The following is an 18319-nucleotide window of genomic DNA, read 5'->3' as shown; positions in this document are numbered from 1 at the left end:
GACCTAGCAGGCCAACACGGGGGACGGCGTGGCCTGGAGGAAGCCGTCAGTAACGGGAATTGTTCTCCCCGTAGTTCAGAGATGGAAGAGGAGTGAGCCTTTGAGCTGGGCTTGGACGGTTGGACAAGACCAGTGAGTCTCACTCTCCCTGCTGAGAGTGATGGCGCGGGGTAGGTTTGCAGTGGGGGAATGGCCGGAGGGAGTGACTCCTCACCGTGAGTCCGAGTCCCCCGATCTCCTGTTCCCCAGTGTCTTCCTGGCTAATGTGACCTTGTTAGAGGCAGACTCCAGGTGTAGAAAGAGCCTTATTTCCATAGAGACAGAGCTTCACATTGGCCTGCCAGATCCCGCTGTCCTCCTGCACGACGTGTCTCTGGCATGTCCTCAGATGTTCTCCTCTGTGCATGGCCCCTCGCTGGACTGGACACTCACCTTTGTGTCCCCAGGTCCTGCGTGCAGTCGGTGCTTAGAAAACGCTTACAGAGCAGGAGAGGAGCCGCTGCTTCATTCTCCCGTGCATTTGCCATTTCATAAAAGACATTATTTGTGGTTGGACAGTCAGTTCTTTCAGGAAAACTCGAAGAACTGGTTTGGAACCATTGTGAAACTCCGTTTTAATAGCAGCAAGACAGGGCTCTGGCAGCTTCAAAAAGGGCGATCAAGAAATTCTTGTTTGCTCAACAGAAAGAGCTGTTTGGTTACGTGGCTTCAAAGTCACCCCAAACACCCTGTAATTTTCAGCGTCTAATGTTGTTCTGATGATTAACCTCTAAGGTAACAGGGGAGAGTGTAACTTATTTAGAGGGCTATCCTAGGCTGGTTTCCGCGAGATGACTGTCCCGGGTGATTCTGGAAACACCACCAGGAAGAAGTTCAGTAGGGGCCTGGTGGGGTGGGAGGGATTCTGGACGTCCCCTTCTCCTTGGCCCGGAGCGCAGGGCACACAGTTTTCAGCATCTGTGTTCTGAGTGGCACTGGCGGGACAGGCAGGATGCTTTCCTCGCCCTGGGATGCCTCTGAGCAGGTGTGGGGACGCAACATTGCAGTAGGGTTTGGTGAGTCTGCCCCCAGGATTGGTGGGGCCCAGGGAAGCTCAGGGCTGGGCAGACAGGAGGACGAGGAGCTGGTCCCTAGACCGAGCAGGAAGGGTGTTCTCAGCAGCACCAACAGAGGCTTGGGAGCACCTGGCAGCTGGGCATCCTGAGTCCCGCTGGGGCACATCTGGGCAGGACACAGGCACCGCGCAGGCAGATGGGGAGCCCCCACCTGAGGAGCACGATTGCCCCTTGGCTCCTCCAGGTGTTGCTGTGGCTGGACACGGGCCCCTTGTGGTCAGGTGTTCTGATTTTCTCTTTTTCTTTTGAAGAGAAGCTCTGAATCTGGGCTGTTATGTAGACCTTCCAAAATTTTAAGTCATGGCCACTAATTGAAAAAAAATTAAATAATGTAAAATTCTCCCAAGTCTCTACTCCAGCCCACCAGTTGGTGGAACCCCTATAGGAGCAGGAGAGAAACCAGGGCTCAGAGGGACTCAGGGCCCCGTCCTGGCCATGACTGTCCTTCCCAGCCTCCCCTTTGCAGGAGGAAGGAGGGCTCAGCCTCTGATTCTGGAGAGGAGTGCAGGGACTTGAGAACCCATCTCCCCTCGTCACCTTTTACCCCAGGAGCCGGGGCAGCAGAGTCTGGGGAGGCTTGGGTTTTGTGTTTGGGTTTTGTTCTTATAACGTGGGTTGTTGTTGTTACTAGATGTCTGGGGAGTGGGTGGGCGAGCGTTAAGGCTGATGGCCTCTTCGGGCCTCCAGCCTCCTTTCATCCCCGTCCTCAGCTTCTCAGTCTGGGCCTGTGTGGACAATGCCTTTTCCTTCCTTCCTTCCAGATTATGAATACACTCATGGCCTAAACTAGCCCTTCAGTGGACTGCCACCCTAGCCAGTGTGTCCCCCTCCCCTGCAGCAGGTTGATGAATGTTTTATTTAAAATTCTTTGTCTTTAGATGGGTGCCACAGAGCTGGCCAATAGAAACACCATGCAAGCCGCGTGTGTCGCTTTCAATTTTTCTAGTAGCCCCATTAAAAAAGGAAACAAGGCACAGGTGAAACTAATTTGAATAATGTTTTATATAACCTAGTATCTCTGCAGTGTTATCAGTTCAACGTGTAATCACAATAAAAATTCTTACTAAGGTAACACACACTTTGTGTTTTGTCCAAAATCAGCGTGCGTTTTCCGCATGACGGCGCATGGCGGTTTGGCTCAGCCCTGTTGCAGAGCCCAGGAACCCTATGTGGTGGGTGGCACGGGGGTGTGACAGTGTGGCTGGAACAAGTGCATACAGAAATGGATGTCCACAGATAGATAAGAAAGCGTGTGCAAGCCAGCGGGGACCCGGCGGCTTAAAGGACGTGGCTGATGCTGTGGCTGGTGTGCTTGAGCCTCGGTGGGCTCCTCGTGGTCCCCAGGATGAAGCTTCTCCAGGTGACCCCCCTCCCCATCTTACACCGTCCCCCACGTCCCGCCGGCCTTTGCTTCCTTCCTCAGGCCCTGGGCCTCCCAGGTGCTGCCCCGTGGTCTGGACCCTGCCCTCCCGCTCCCTGTGCTGGCTTGGGCCAAACCCTCTTATGGGCTGAACATCCACTTTCCCCGCCTCACTGACTCTCACGGGACTCGACGGGGCAGGTGCTGCTGTCCTGGTGGGGTGGGGGTCTTCCTCCTCTGCCCTGCCACATGGGGATTCTCTCCTTAGCCCGTGAGAGCCCGAGTGTGAAGGCCGTGGCTCCTTTGTCCCCTGATTTACCCACTGTAGTTAGTATAGTGACCACAGAAAATAGATGATCGATAAATATGCAATGAAGGACTCGGGTCAAGAGTCAGTCCCTTGGGGCTCCCAGAGGACCCAGGCCCCTGACATTGGGGCCAGGAGCTCAGCCCCACGGCCAGCGTGGTGTCTGCTGCTGTCGTTGGCCGGCTCATCCTCTCCCTGTCCCTCTCTTGACTGGCTTTCAGTTGCCTGTAAATTATATTTTTGGTGGCTGTTAATAAAAATATAGGGCTGGGGAAAAAAAAAAAGACTTCTCCTAATAGAATTTTATTAAATGGCACTAGTTTAAAAATGTCTCGTAAAAAGTTAATTAATTTGGGATTTGGGGATGAAAGGCGTGATATAAATGTCAGTTATTATTATTACAATTTCAGCCTCATGCTTATGCTCTGGATCCAGCCCCTGATCTGGAGTCTCCGCGACTCCCACGTACCGGCAGCTCTGCTCACATGCCGGAGGCGGATTCGAGCTTTGGGGTCCATGGGGGATGGAGAGGACCTTGCCGGGTTAGGCCGACTGCCCCTTCATCTTGAAGGGGGCAAGGCCTTCAGAGCCAGTGCCACTGTCGGGCTGAGGGCAGGAGGGTCTTGGTTCTCTGGGGAGTTCCTGGCGGTGCAGCCCGGAATATCAAGGTCAAGGGCTCAGCCCCATCGAGTCCCTGGATGCTGGAACTGTCGGGGCACGGGGGTGGGGGGGTGTAGCCCTGCTCTTGTTTTACAGAGAGGGAAACTGAGTTTGAAGGAGGGCAGTGGCTTGCCTAACCCAAGGTCGCATCACAAGTTAATTAAATTTATGGAGAAAAAGGCAGTGAACGCAATTAGTGAAGTTGGGGGAGCCTTTAAAAAAGAGAAAGAAAAGGTTGAGATGATTTATTGGTGACAAGTCCAGAAACTGTTTTCCAAGAAGCAGCGGAGTCCTGGGACTTCCTGTGAGTTCACGGAGACAGCCCTCTGCCTGGCTCCTCCAGGATGCCCCACCTCCACTGCCCGGCTGGCTCACGGGGCGTCTGGAGGGAGGCGCCCGGCCCTGACCCAGTGTGTAATTACCAGTGCGCGGTGGGGGCGCACTGCGGTGATAGTGACACCAGGTGATAGTGCCAGGAGTGGCTGCACATCCGTCTTCTCAGAGCTGAGAGGACCCCCGGTCAGTTGTCCTGCAGTCCTTTCTGGACCTCGCTCCCTCCATACGCTGCGTGACAGGTGCCTGCCCGTTTCCAGCAACAGACTCCCCTCCTCTTCCTAGGAGCCCCGTCCCTAGGAGGTTCCAGAAAGACCTGCTTCCTGAGGAGCCCGTAGCCGCCGCCGCCCAGCTCTCCTTTGTTCTCACATCCTGGTTCTGTTTGAGGATGACAGAGACCACGTCTCCCTCTTCTTGCTGAGCAGAGGCCCGTGTTACCCAGTGGCACAAATGCACCCACTGCACAGGAGGCACTTGGGATGGTTTGGAGGAGGAAGTAGGAGTTGAGCTCATGCCCCTGTGGGTTTTTCTGGCTTTTGGGTAACTCCTCCTCCGCGGCTGGGCTGGGATGGTCAGGGGATTCGGGATTGGAACAGGGCTGGTCTGAACCTGGTCCTGCACTCCAGAGGACCCTTGATCTTGTGCTCTGGCCTCGCCATCTACACCATTGAGTAACATCCGCACCTGACTCTAGGCACCGAAGGGCATCGAGGGCATGGTGCACAGTACACCGCTGCTCACGTAGTGACCCTCGCCTGGTGTCGGGAAGGCCCTCCTGGATAGCAAATTCCCTGAGATGTCCACCTTATCGCCACCTCAGTCTCCAAAGCCCAGCACAGAGCTTGGCACAGCGGACCCTACTAGAACATACCTCCAGTGATGACCGGATGACTGACAGCGCGCCTGAGCCGCCAGTCCTGCCCTGTGCTTTCCGCAGCTCAGTGCTGGGCCACGCCACGGGCCAGGCGGTCCACCATGTCACCTGAGGCTGGATGCCCCCAGGGGACTTTGCACAGGCCGAAGGCCTCCCTGCCCTTCAGAATGGGAAGCAGCCGCCAGTCTGGCCTAGAGAACGGAACGCGACACCTGTGTTGTCACATTTTATTGTAAATAAAATTTTTTGCTCTTTTGCCTCCCTGTCCCCTTCAAGGGAACCATGGCCACTTCAGACATTTTAGTCCTTTATGTCAAGGAGCTGGGAGGATGGGGGGCAGAGGGGAGGTCCAGGATGAAGTCCCTCTGGTCTTGTCACTCTTGACCAAGCATCAGCATGGCGGCTCGTTTCCCTGGGCCATGGGCAGAGCATGTGGGCTGCGTGGAGGGGGACGCCGCGGCCTCTCCAGCAGCAGAGCAGCCTCCCGCCCTCATCTTTATTGGGTTCCTGGGTGTTTCTGCTCCAGGCCTCCTGGGCAGCGCAGCTTCATGACTGGTGCGTGGAACCTCCAGCACCCCCACTGCCACCGTCAGCCCGGACGGGAAGGGGCAGAAGGCCCGGCACGGCCTGCTTCTCCCCGGCAGCCCCGGGACTTGGAGCAGAGCCTGCCTTTCCCACGCCTTGTGGGAAGTCCAGGTCCCCACTCTGCCGTGCAAGGGTCAGGGCTTTAGAGTGTCACCGAGGCCCTGCGCCTCACAGCTTTACAGTGGTCAGGTTGGAGGGCATGAGGACAGGTGTGGGAAGTGGAAGGTTCAAGAAGGATTCCAAAAGTCCTCTCCTGCAGTCCCCAACCTGAGCTGTTTCAGATGGAAACCTAGTGCATTAAAAGGTGACGTGTTGGGCTGGGGACATGGCTCAGTGCTTGCCTTGTATGCAGAAGGCCCTGGGTTCAATCCCTAGCATCACAAAAAACAGAAAACAAACAAACAAACAAACAACAAAAAAAAAAACACTGTGGCATGTTATTTCATTAAACCCACCTGGCAGTTGCCAGGGAAGGGTCCATCGGTTGTTTGATGGACCCTCATGTCTGAGCCCACTGTTTGCCCCTTCGCACGTGGAGTGCACTATGCTGGGTGCACCTGGGTGTTCCTACCAGGTGGCAGGTACAGAAGGCACTGCTGGTCACGACAGGGAAGGCTGTGCGCTGCTAGGATGAGGGTGTCCCCAGGGTCAGGCCTGGGTCAGTTGTCTCTGCATCTCACTGGTTTGTCCGGGAAGCTTTCTGTACCTAAAGTCACTGTTCGATCTTGGGTTCACCCCCTTGTCCCCAGGAGGGAAGCTCAAGGACAGGGGGCAGTTGATCTCTGCCTGTTTTCTCAGCCTTGACGTTACAGAGATCAAACTTGAACGTGGGCTTCCTGGTCCCCTGTCCAGAGTTGCGATGGGATTAAGTGGATGATGGGAGGAGAAGGCTCAGGAACAGAGGGAGGCCATTGTGATGGTGGCCGTCATCGCCGTGCAATCACCTGGGCTTGTGACTGCTGTATCGGAGCTTCCCTCCTTCCACAGGGAGGCTGTGTGCTCTTGGAAAAATAAGGAACCCATTCCCCTTGAGGGCTGGGTCTCCCAGGGCAAGTCCTCTGCTGGGCCATCTGTGGCTGGGATGGTCCTCTGACAGGGAGGGGCCCTTTCCCTCCACCACCCTGCACACTGCTTCCTCCGTGTCATCTGGACAGTCCCTCAGAGCCCTTTGGTACCTCCAGCAGGTACCCCCACGTCCCCACCGCAGGGTCTGTCCAGCTAGAATGCCTGTTGTCAGGTGCTCGTTACCTGTCAGGTAGACGCTTTCCCTGGAAGGGAACCTTCCTCTCCATCCCAGACTCAGGGCTGCTGCCCTGTGTCTTCTGTGCCCCAAGGGCTGTGTGTCCATCTCCCTCCTGCAGCAGAGGGCCCCACATGGCCACCATCAGCCGCCACTACTGGGGGGGGGGGGCTCCACCTGGGAAAACACTGCCCGTCAACACGTAAGTGTGTCACTGCCAATAATAGTGCGAAGGCTCCAAATCTGAGGGCCTTTCTAGGATCCTTTTACTGATTAATTAGGTCAGCATCTCCAAAATCAATTTTCAGCGGAGTTGCTCTGCTCCCCGCCCAGCCTGGCCGCGATGCTGGCCCGGGAGGCGGTTCCAGGCCTCTGTCAGGGCCCATGCCTGGGTCTACCTATGTGGGAAGAAAGTCATGCCATGTCTCTTCTGTGATTATCCTGACTTTTTATTTTATCTGCCCCCCCCCTTCAGATCTTCCATTAAGCCCCCGTAGATCCTGCTTCAAGCAGGCAATTAGACTAACAACGTAATTATATCCCTCCATGCTAATTGTAACTGGTTTAGGGGAAAAACAAAGAGCACGAGGCGTCAAAGTCTCTGGAAACTGGAAGCAGCACTTGTAATTTCCAGGTATTTCTCGTCCCCAGTTGCTGGCAGGCTGGTGCCTGTGTTTGTCCACGTAGCTTGCCTTTGGCTCAGAATGTCACCAGGACGCACATAATCCCAGTCTCCTCTCCTGAGCATGCGCCGTGGCCACTCCCCGTCCTGGTCCCTGCCCTCCTGGCTTTCTGCTTCCTGGGTCCTGGCTCTGCTGGCTCCATGAGAGCCTGGGGGAAGGGTGCAGGCGAGGAGGGTGAAGGGTGCAGGCGAGGAGACCGACGGCCTTGGAGGTGATAACTTTTCATCCTCTCTGCCAGTGCTCCATGATGCCCAACAGCCATGGGTTGATGACCCCTTGGTCCTCCCCCAAAAGGTTGGGGAGGCCAGTGCTGGCCCTGGCCCAGGGTTTGAGCGGGGCTGGGTGGCGGGGATGCTGTGGGGAGACATCTCCCACCCCCACCCCCACCCCCACCCCTGCTGTGCTTGGCATTTCCTGTCTCTTCAGGTCAGGCTGGTGGTTGGCAAAGGAGGCTTGGTCCTTGCCTCTGGTGTGCCCTCAGCCTGGGGAGGGAGGTGGACAGTGATGGAGCCCTGGGATCACTGGGACAAGTAGACATCAGAGGGGCTCCAGACCTGCCTTTGGTGGCAGGGTGAGATGGCATTGGGGACTAGGGTGGTGGTGACGTCTGGGAGGTTTCCTGGTGCAAGGGGGGCTTGGAAGATGGGGGAAGGGCTGACCCAGCAGGGAGTGTGGGGGTCTAGGAGCCCTCGGGTGTCCGGAACGTCAGGTGTGGCTTGGCGCAGGTGAGAGCCCAGAGGAGGAGTGTGGTTCTCTCTGGGGAGGGAACTGGGATTGCTGCAGAAGATGATGGAGCAGGGGATGTCGGGGACAGGGGGACAGACGGAACCCCCTAGAGAGGCGGGACAGGCAACAGGGGGAGGTTCCTGGCCGGGAGGAGCCTTGAGCAGAGGCAGGAAGGCCTGAGAGGTGGTTTTCAGGAATGATGACGGGCTGCAATGGGACTGGTCGAACTGTGTGACCTTGGGTGGTCACTGAGCCTCTCGGAGCCTCTTTCTTCACCAGGTGAAAGTGAGGGCCTGTCAGAGATAAGGTCTGCAGTGGCTCCAGCCCACCTACCCAGAGTGGGCATCAGGGTGGTGTCTGGCTAGGGACCTGGTGCCCCAAGGCCTGGGGCTCATCCCTGTCCACCCTGGTGTCTCCAGAGGTGGGGACGTTGGACAGCTGGATGGTGACAGGCTCTTGGGCACATGGTGGCTTTCCAGTTGTCATGCCTTATGCCACCTTGGCCATGTGCCTCAGGAGCACCATTCAGTGCATACTCCTGTCCCTACAAACAGGGTCTCCTGCTTACTGATGTGACCTGTGTCCCTCTGGACAGCTGTCACTCAAGTGACCCCTGAAGCTGGGGTTAGAGATGCCATTGAACCCCACTTCTTTTGGGGACCGCTCTCAGACTCTTGTCCCCATTTGGGCCACAAGGTTCCAGGTATTCCCACCCTGGGTTCCCTATCAGTTGTGCAGACGGGCGTTTCATTAAAATTTCCATTAACTATTTTTTCTTTTTTTAAAGCCAGTGAGCAATTTATAGATTCATTAACTTTTTACTACACTTGTGAAACCAGGAAGAGGAGAATAAAGGAAATGAAATATTTGGTCCACTGCGTTTCACTCAAAGATGGTGGCCCTTCCGTGAGGAGCCCAGGAAGCTGGGCGAGAGGTGGGTGTGAGGAGCGTCGAGAAGGTCTGGGCTCTTCCGGAAGCTTCCCTCCCCGCTGCCCCACTCCTGCACTGGGGGGCTGGTCCATCCCTTTGTTCAAACCCACTGGTGTTTTTTCCTCACCACATGGCTGTGTGCTCTCTGATGATGGCCTCCCCAGGGAGCTGACCACTTCTGGTGACGTTGAGTGTGACACTGGATGTGTTTTGTTTTACTGAGGTGCACTCGGACCCCTGGTAGCACCCTCATTGCCTTTCATCTTGGGGTTAGCGATGGCATGATTTTTGGGGATGGGCTTTGGGGCCAGAGAGCTCAGGCTCAGCCACGTGACTTGGGATTAGTGAGTCCCTCCGTCTGAGCATCTGTTTCTCTATCTATAAACTTATAATAGTGTTAGGATCTCCAGGAAGTCCCAGGAGAGTGACGCTGATGTGCCTTGGCATGCGCACGGGTAAGCGGTGGCAGGTGAATGGGCGCCGAGTCTCCTGGCCCTCTTCACACCCTAAGCCGAGCAGTGGGACTGCTCCTCCCCAGCCGTCCTCAGCTGGACTCAGTTCCCTGAAGGGCAGGCCGCACCCCCTCGTGCCACGTCAGTTTCCCCATTGTAAAGGGCACAAGCAGGCCCTGGCAAACAAGGCTGTCGGTGAGATCAGACGCACTTTGTCAGGCTCTTAGAGTCGCTGGCACCTAAGTGTCGGAGCACATTAGCGCTCACCCTGTTGCTGAGGTCACCGCAACTTGAAAGTCTCACTTGTATGGTCCACTGTGTCGGGAAAACAGTAGGCTTCAGGACTGCTCCCAGAGCTCCTGAGAAAGAGGAGGCTCAGTGCTTGAAGGTCCTCCAGGGCCCTCTTGCTGGGCGCCCAGGTGGAGAGGGAACGCCCTGAGAGCTGGAACTGCCCCGTAGGTGGTGGTCCACCCTCAGGACACACAGTAGAGGCAGATGTTGGTAAAGTCACAGATCTTCAGTCTGGAGTAGTTGGCACCCCGCCTGGTCCCACTCCTGCTCTCAGGTGGGCAGCATGAGTGGTTTGAAGTAGGCTGGTTCCCCCCAAAGCAGTAGTAATAGGAGGCTGAGCAGGAAGGAGGGAAAAAGCCACTCGTGTTTTTATCATCCCAGGCACGAGCTTTTGGGGAGTCTGTGTGCGTGGAGCCTTTGTTGATGTAAATGTTACATTGAGTCAGGTGGATTGTTGATTCTGTCCTTGTCACTTTGTCTTAGCACGTGTTTTCCACGCAGCTCCAGAATCGTCTCCGTGGCTTCGTAAGCAGGGCACGTTGGTTTTCCCCAAATATGTGTTGTAAACGATGCAGGGGACGTCTGTGCGCAGGAAACTTTTTTCTTCTTTTGCACAATATTCAGACTTTGCTTCTCAAAGTGAAGTCCTGGAGTCCAAGGACTTGAGAGTGGACCAGGCTCTGTGGCAGTGGATGCGGCAGCTGCAGCACACATCTGCTGTGCTGGTGCCTGAAGAAGAATCCTTGAGGGAGAGCCGGCGTGCCAGTCTGGCCACCCTGCTGCCTCCTCGACCTGCATCGTAGCTGGGGTTGGTGGCTGCTGACTTGTATTATTTGTCCAATGACTTTGGACCAAACCGTGAGCTGTGGCTGGAATGTTAATTTTTTGCATGCCAGGCTGAAAGCTCATACTCAGAGCCCGTGATCAGAGGCCCACATGGGCACCCCAGAGGAGGGGTGAGGCTGGCCCCTGTGATAGGGGTTGCAGATTGCGTGCGCCCACGCGCACAATCTCTTTCCAGGCCTTTATTTTCTCTTGCATCCAACCAACCTTCTGGCTCTAAAGGCTGAGCGTGAGGGACAGCGTGTGTGTTTTCGGCTGAAGTGTTCACGAGGGAAGGCCATGTGAGGCAGGAGGCAAGCCCAGCTTTGAGGATCATGTTGGTGGCAGCCTGGTGCAGGGGAGGTCAGCGCTTTGAGTGGACCTGTGAGAACACAAGTCTTCAAATGCCACATCACAGGACTTTCTGTGATTTCCCAGTTTGAGTTGAATGTGGGCGTTTTTCCGGAGTCCCCTGCTTTCGCTGTGACACTGGTTAGCACTGACGTTGGGTTAGGCTGACTTCTTGAAATGAGTTTGGTGGTTTTAGAGGCACTGTCAGGACGGTGACAGTGGAGACGGTGGTGGGCTTACGTAGCCCTCGGTCTGTGCCCCAGCCGCTGTCTAGAAGTCATGTGTATGAGCTCTTTTAATGACTTCATTAAATCAAGTCATTTCATGAAAGAGGAGCAAGGTGTGGGATCTTGGAAAGGGGAGCTCGGTCTTTGTCTTGAAAGGTGATACGCGTTTGAATCTCAGCTCCGCTAGTCACTGTGGGACTTTAGAGCAACTTGACCTCTGCTCCTTCCTCTCTGATATGGAAGTCACGACTCCTGCCCTGTGAAGGGCTAAGAGAAGCAGTGGAAGGGGAGCCACCCCAGTCACCACACACATGTGCCTGGAGCCCTGGTGGAAGGTGCTGTTCCCCCCTCACCCCAGGCTGGGGCCTCCGAGTTGTCTTCCCCTTTAAGGATGTTGTGTGGACGCTCCCTGAGCGCTGGGCTGTCTGGTGGGCACTGGGGAATCCAGAGGCATGGCCTCTGCCTGGGGAAGATGGATGGTGCAGCTGGAAGACAGGTCATAAAAAGATGACTGAGTAAACCAGCCGCTTGATCAATACCGTTCAAATGGCTCAGGCAATAAGTGCTTTAAGAAGACTGGGGAGGGCGGTGGCCCTGTGGCCCGGGGGAGGCAAGATGGAGCCTTAAAGCAAGGGAAGGCCCCTTTCTTTCTTTGCAGAATGTAGTTAAATTGAGCCTTCAGCAGCCGGGACAAGAGGCTCACAGGGCTAAGCCTGCTCCTGTAGGCTAACAAGGCATTTGCCTTTTATGCTGGTATTGAAGAAACGACACAGAAAGTCCCAGTGTGGATCCGGAGTGGCCTTGAAGTTGGAAAGTTCTGGGGCCCTCAGAGTGGATTTCCCTCAGCCCAGCTGGCCTCAGACTTCTTCCGTCTTGGGAGTTCTCCACAGAGCTGGAGGTGAACTCTGCTGGGGGACCCAGGCATCCTGCGTGTCACGGGACTGGGATCTGGTGGCCAGGCGTCTGTTTCCCAGACTTTCAGATTCCTTTAAACCATAGGCCCCATCCCTTCCTCGTCCTGCTGTGCTTGATGGTACCCAGGACTACATTTCCCAGGAGCCCTTGCTCTCCTCTGGGCTGCTCAGCAGGAAGATTGGAACCTGGGAACAGGAAGCCTGGGTTGTAGGTCCCCACTCATCCTGGGCTCTCCCAGTGGTTTTTGCATAGCCCAGCCCTCCCTTTTTGTGGTCCACCCCCTTGGGCAGCGCTTGCCTTCTGCTGGACAGCTCCAGCTGTCGGCAGTGCCATCTCTTTCCCTTTCTCAGGACAGGCCTGGGCATGGGAGCAGCAGGTCGTGGACTGATCCCGGTTGCCCCTCTGTCCTGTTGAGCCTCTCCGTTCATCCGTCACCACGCACTCAAATCCCTGTGCAACACCGCCTCTATTTAGAAGACCTAGAGGGCTTTTTCTGGTTTTCTGGCCCAGACCCTACAGGACAGTCCCAGATCTGATTCCTCCCCTCCACATGGTCCCATGGAAGCCACTGTATAATCACGTCTGCCCTAATGAATTTAGAACACAAGGATTTTTTTTTTCTTAGCAAAGAAAACAGAATTGTAGAATAATTTCAAAATAGTCTGGCTGCCCGGATTCTTTAGCGTGCACCCATTGGGATGTGTAGAATTACACTCTGTCTTTTTTCTTCATGGGCCTCTCATTTAGAGGAAAATGGTGGACCCTTCCTTTCCAACTGTGAGAGGAACTATTTTGATTATGAAAAAAAAAAAAAATTCATGCAGTTGTTCTCCCCTCCCTGCTTGCCCGGACTGTTGATCTTGTGATATATTTATAGAGATCGTGGTTGGCTGACCAGGAGTTATTTTGCAATAGGAATTCATAAGATTTCTACTTTGAGCTTGTGTTCCAGACTTTTCTGTGTTTCTTTCTTTCTTTCTTTTTTTTCGATCATACTTAGAACAAGTACTTTGCCTTTCTGTAGTTATTTCTTTTCCACAACAAAAGTAAGCCCTGCTCTTCCCTCGTATTTTTTCCCCGTGTGTATTTATTGTCTCTGAACTTCTCTCTTCTTTGATGTCTCTTTCTACTTCAAATTTTAGCAGACCATAGCTCCTTTACATAGGAACGTTTTTGCAAATGAGAATGTAGTGACCTGGAAAAGGGTGTTGGGGGGGGTGGTCAGGAGACCTCAATTTCTCTGACTACACAAGAACCATGTTGGCCTACAAGAGGGGCAAGCAGCCGCTGGGCCCACCGCAGACAGCAGACAGCACTGCCTTGCTGAGCTCCCGTGGCCCTCCTTCCCCACGCTGTGCCAGGCAGCCACTCCTCTTTGATTACAGCGGCCTTGAAAATGCAATGGTCTGCCATTCTTGGACTAGATGATCCCCTAGACCCGTCACTGCCACGGTTCTCTGAGTGCTGGCAGTGCCATTCTAGTTTTAGTCCATTTAACTGACCTTAACGAAGCCCCATCTGCAGCACAGCCCTGGGTGTGTAGATCCACAGGGTGCTCAACACAGCCAGCCTCGGGAAACCTGTAGTGTGGCCAGGGCAAGGCTGCAGGGTGTGGTGTTTGGACCACTTGCAGGCTTGTCCTGTGGTCCTAGAGGAGGCCATCTAGGCCATGAAACAAAAGGTGCAAAGAGGGAAACCACAGAGTCAGCAAGGTGCAGAACGAGGAGGATGTCACAGCCCATGTCATCCAGCTCTCCAGTTACAGTTGGGGAAACGGAGGTTTAGAGGGAAGAGGGCTTTCCTGAGTTGTGTTTTTCTTTCTTTTTTCTTCTTTTTTTTGGGGGTGGGTGGGTGCTAGGGGTTGAATTCAGGGGCACTTGACCACTGAGCCCCATCCCCAGCCCTGTTTTGTATTTTATTCAGAGACAGGGTCTCACTGTGTTGCTAATGCCCTGTTTTTGCCGAGGCTGGCTTTGAACTCACGATCCTTCCTCCTCAGCCTCCTAAGCTGCTGGAACTACAGGCGTGCACCACTGTGCCCAGCTTTCCTGAGTTTTAATAAATGGTAATTTTATAGCTAAAATTTATTATAAACTGAGAAATCATTTGAATAGAAAACAATTACATAGGTAAGACTTCTGTGGGTAATGGTATGTGTCAGACACTATTTGGAGAGCTTTATGTGGGTTAGACAATTTAGACCTCAGTAACCTTGTGAGGTAAGTACCATCGTTACTCCCATTTCACAGATGAGGAAACTGAGTCACAGTTTAAGTGGCTTACCTATTGTCACTCAGCCTGGGAGTCATGGAGCCAGGGTTTGAGCCCAGCCCATTCCCTCCAAGCTCCATGGTAAGAACCACTGGGCCAAATAAATCCTGCTGGAACAATCAGAATGTTTTAAATGTGTTAATTTTACTTCCCACCATCCGTGTAATCACAGTGACATCGTCTGGGTCTGTGACACCTGCGGTATTGCTGGCCCTGACGGACAGTGTCGAAGACTTCAGTATCCAGCAGCCGTGGGATGGGGTGGTTTTTACCTGTTTTACTCTGGAGGAGATAGAAGCTCAGGGATGGGGTGTGACTGGAGAAGGTCACGGAGCTGTCTGTGGCCCTGACAGAATGTGAACCCACGTCTGCCGAGCCCCAGGTGTCAGGGTTGGAAGGTCTCTGAGAGGCCATCAGCTGGCAGCCCTATTGGGCAGACTGGGGCGTCTTGAGGAGGGCTCTCCTGGCCTGAGCGGCTCTTGCTTCTCCCTGTCTGGGCACAATGGCATTGATTTGGCCACGTCCCAGGGGGCTCGAGCCTTGGGTGCCCCTGAAGGAAATGGAGGCCAGCCTCTTCCTCCTGCCTCACTTACAGATTCCTAAGAGGGTGGCTTAGAACCCTGTCCCCAATTCCGGGTTTATCTAATTTGGAGTTTTCACCTCCTTTTGTTTGTAATAGATTTCCCCCTCCCCAGGACTCAAAAAAGTTATCTATTTTTTCACCCTCCCCCACTTCCTGCTGATCTGAAGTGAATATTTATCACATATTTAATGAGTAATCTGAGTCTTGGCGTGGTGAGGCTGTACCAGGACATGGTTTATGGCTGATCTGGTTTTAACTCGCTCCAGGCGGTTTTCCCTGGAGTTTTCTGTAAAATCATAAACCTGGAGAGAGAATTTTTGTGGAATCTAGTCACATGACCCGCTCTTTTATAAATGGAGAGATTAACTGTGTGAGCGTGAGGAACTGAGATGCTTTTTTTTTTTAAAAAAAAAAAAAAAAAAAGAAAGAAAAAAGAAAAAACAAACAGAGAAGCATTTGTAGACCCAGAGGAGTGTGTCATCTCCAAAACACAGAGAAAAATCACTCTCCAAGATCACCTGCCCACCCTGTAGCAGGACAGAGTAAGGGTTGGAAGGTGGACTTGGATGGGGAACAGCTAGGGTGGGGTCCTGACCCCAAACCCAGCTGCTCTGAGACCTCTCCTGGCCCTGGGGCTCCTGGCATAGACCTTGGAGGGCTGTTGGGGATATTAAGTAGAGCTGCACGCTGTGCCCCAGCTGGTGGACCCCGAGGTGCCCAGCAGATGCAGCCACTCCTGAATGGTCACCCTGCGTGAGTCCCTCTGCTGAGTTAGTGGTTCTGGCTGACCCCATGTGGATGTGAAGACTCATTCCAGGAGTGGGCCCATTGGCGCCTTTCACCCCACAGCAGCCCTGAGGGGTGGGCACTAGGACCCCAACCCTCACCCCACTTTGCAACTGACAGTTCAAAGCCGTGACTTGTCAGAGGTCTACCAGTAAGTGGCGGGCCTTCCGCCCAGGCTGACTCCCAGGATGGCTGTCCTCGCCTTGGCCAGCGGCTTCCTTGTCCCCAGTGCAGTCCTGCAGCTGGCCCTGGGAGAGAGATCAGGCCCAAGTTTCCTCAGCTCAGACCCCAGCCAGGCCTCCCTGGGTTTCAGGGTCAACCTTCTCCTCACTTCTAGGTCTCAGCTCTCATCCTGGGAGATGACAGTAGCCTTTGCTCTGGGTCCCCCTGCCTCTGGTCTCTCCATATGGGGATCCAACGGTACATTCAGGGCTGTCCCGTAAGGCCTCAGAATCAGGGGTTGCCTGATTTACAGGTGCTTACATGACCAGCTTGCCTTTGGTGTCAATGACAGTAATTGGGGTCTAGATCCCTGGACCCCCTTCCCCGCCCCTGGGAAACAGGGCCCCATCGTTGGTTCTATTCCAAAGAAAACCAGATTCATTTCTTGACACTTGACCTCAGAGACTAAGGGCAGAAGGCCCCGTAACTGGGAGAAAGGAGGAGATGAGTCTTTCCCCGAGCTTTCCCCTTGGTTTGGAGGCTTGGCCAGTCGATGGTGGCGTCTCTGGGCCTCCCTTGTGGACGGCCTTCCACGTTTCTCCCGTGGAGCACTGTTGCTGCTCCATCGGCAAAATGGCAGGGAAAAGAGGTGCCCCCCCCCCCCGCCCATGTTCCTTTCTGCCAGGTCACGATGAGGCCTGGGAGCCTGGTCGGGACCTCCAGGCGGAGACTGTTCACAGGGGGTGGGGCCGGTTCCTTCTTCCAGAGACACAGGCCATCGAGCAGCCCTGCCTGGCTGAGCGACCTGGCTCCCAGCCGGACAAGGTGGTGCCCTCTCGCTGCCCGGAAGGTGGCGGACACTGCTGCCTTCCCCCAGCCCGTGAGCTCCGTTGGCCTCTAGATTTTCTATTCTGCCTGTGGGTGTGGAGTAGGAGCTCCGGGCTTCCTGTTCAAACACCCCTCCCTCGGGGGCCCTTGACCCTGAATTCTTGCTAGATCGTGTTGTCGAAGTTGCTCATGGAACCTGGCCCTTTCTGTTCAGAATTATCAGCTGATAATTAAAAGTGGATAGCTCGAAGTCACCAAGCCATCGCTCCCTGTCACCCTGATTATTCTTGTTGGGCTGTGTCCCCAGCTGTCCTGGTGCCCAACATATAGTAGGCACTTTAATAGTAATACCCAGAACTGTTTGGGTGAGAGAATTATAAGGAGCCATGTCTGATTCATTTTAGGGGGAATGCCCCCCAGACCGTGCTCAGAGTCCCACGCCTAGTATGAACCCTGTGAGTTTTTCCTGGAAAACAGCAGGCACCCGTCCTCCCACTAGTTCTTTTCACCCAGGATCTCCACCCACCCCTCAGGCTTGGAACCCAGGGCGGTCAGTGGCTTAGAGCAGCCACATTCAATTGGGAAAGAAAACAGAATTAAAAACCAAGTACCACATGTTAGAATCATAATTAGAGACACGGTTTAATTAGAGAATTTATAATGCATTTAGTTTGAGAAGAACAGTCTTCCTTACAACTTGAAAAGCTACTGTTCAGCCTTGGCACAGTCACCCTTAAAAGGTGTCTTTCAGGACACTTGGTGGATAAAGTGAGGACTCTCTGTGCCCAGGGGGCTGAGGTTGGCTGGGGAAGCAGTTGGTCCTCTTTGCTTGGGGCCAGGCCTCATTCCATGGTTTCTGGAGGTAGAGGGCCCAGTGTGTGGAGGAAATGGCCCTGGGTGTGCCAGTGAGAAGATGTGGGAGCCTGGCCTAGCCTCGGACCATCCCTGCGACCTTGGGCAAGTCACCTGGCCCCTCTGGGTGCCGGGTTAATTCATGGTCAGAAGGGGAGCATTGTCTTCCTGCCCTTCCCTCCCCTCATCAAGTGAGCTGTATGGTGCTGGGCTAATGGTTGATATTCTCGAGCATCAGAGGGACGTGGAAAGTCTTGATGCTCTTGCTCAAGATTTTTGGCATCTTGCTTGACTCTTTCATTTGTACCCTCACCTAGTTCATCTGCAAGTCCCATTGACTCTGCCTTCTGGTATATTCGAAAGCCATCCCTTCCTCACCCCTGTCACCACTGCAACCCCACCACATCACATGCTCCTGTCCTGCAGTAGCCTCGCCAGCCCTCTGCATTCTCCCTGCCTCATGCTCTGTTTCCACCATGGCAGCCGCAGTGAACTTTCTAAAATGGACCGTGAATTGTCCTCCCGTGGAATCGAGGCTACCCACCCAGAGCCCAGCAGTGCTTGGCACGTAGTAGGTGATCCAAGAACCTATCTGCTTCAGTGAGTAAAGGAGCAATTGATTCTTACTGATCAGTTGATGTATTTCATCCAAGTAATTGCCATGCAGTTCATTTATCTAGGCAACCTCATTATCAGGTACCTCCTGAGAAATAATCCCAATTAACAGATTCAACAATATTTGCTGAGTATTTGCCCCATGCCAAGCCCTGAGTGGGTGCTGGAGACTTGGCCATTTGTAGGATGTGGTCTTTGCCCAGGAGGAGTGACACCCGGTCTGGGGGTATTTTGTGGGCCCTGCAGGAACTGTGGCCTTAGTCTCCTAGAGGTGGTAGAAGGCGTTGACGGTGGTGTATTAGCAGTGTTGGGAGAACAATGAGCAGGGACAAATTAAATAGTGGGGGGAGG

The 18319-nt window shown here is 54.2% G+C and overlaps 1 protein-coding gene across 19 annotated transcripts in view; it reads left to right on the top strand.

Moving 5' to 3' along the window:
* Window positions 1-18319, top strand: part of Znf618 (zinc finger protein 618) — a 161643-nt gene that overhangs the window by 60227 nt on the left and 83097 nt on the right. The window contains exon 1 of one of the 19 annotated variants that reach the window (XM_048783144.1): window positions 8696-8817. The exons of the other annotated variants lie outside the window; for them this stretch is intronic. The gene's annotated coding sequence lies outside the window, so the exon portion shown is untranslated. Of the gene's footprint in view, window positions 1-8695; window positions 8818-18319 lie in introns of those variants that run through there. 19 annotated transcript variants of the gene reach the window in all.

The sequence above is a fragment of the Marmota marmota genome, unplaced genomic scaffold (assembly GCF_001458135.2).
Source record: "Marmota marmota marmota unplaced genomic scaffold, marMar, whole genome shotgun sequence".
NCBI lineage: Eukaryota > Metazoa > Chordata > Mammalia > Rodentia > Sciuridae > Marmota > Marmota marmota.
Note: the sequence above shows the minus strand (reverse complement) of the source record. Positions and strands in the feature narration are given on the sequence as shown.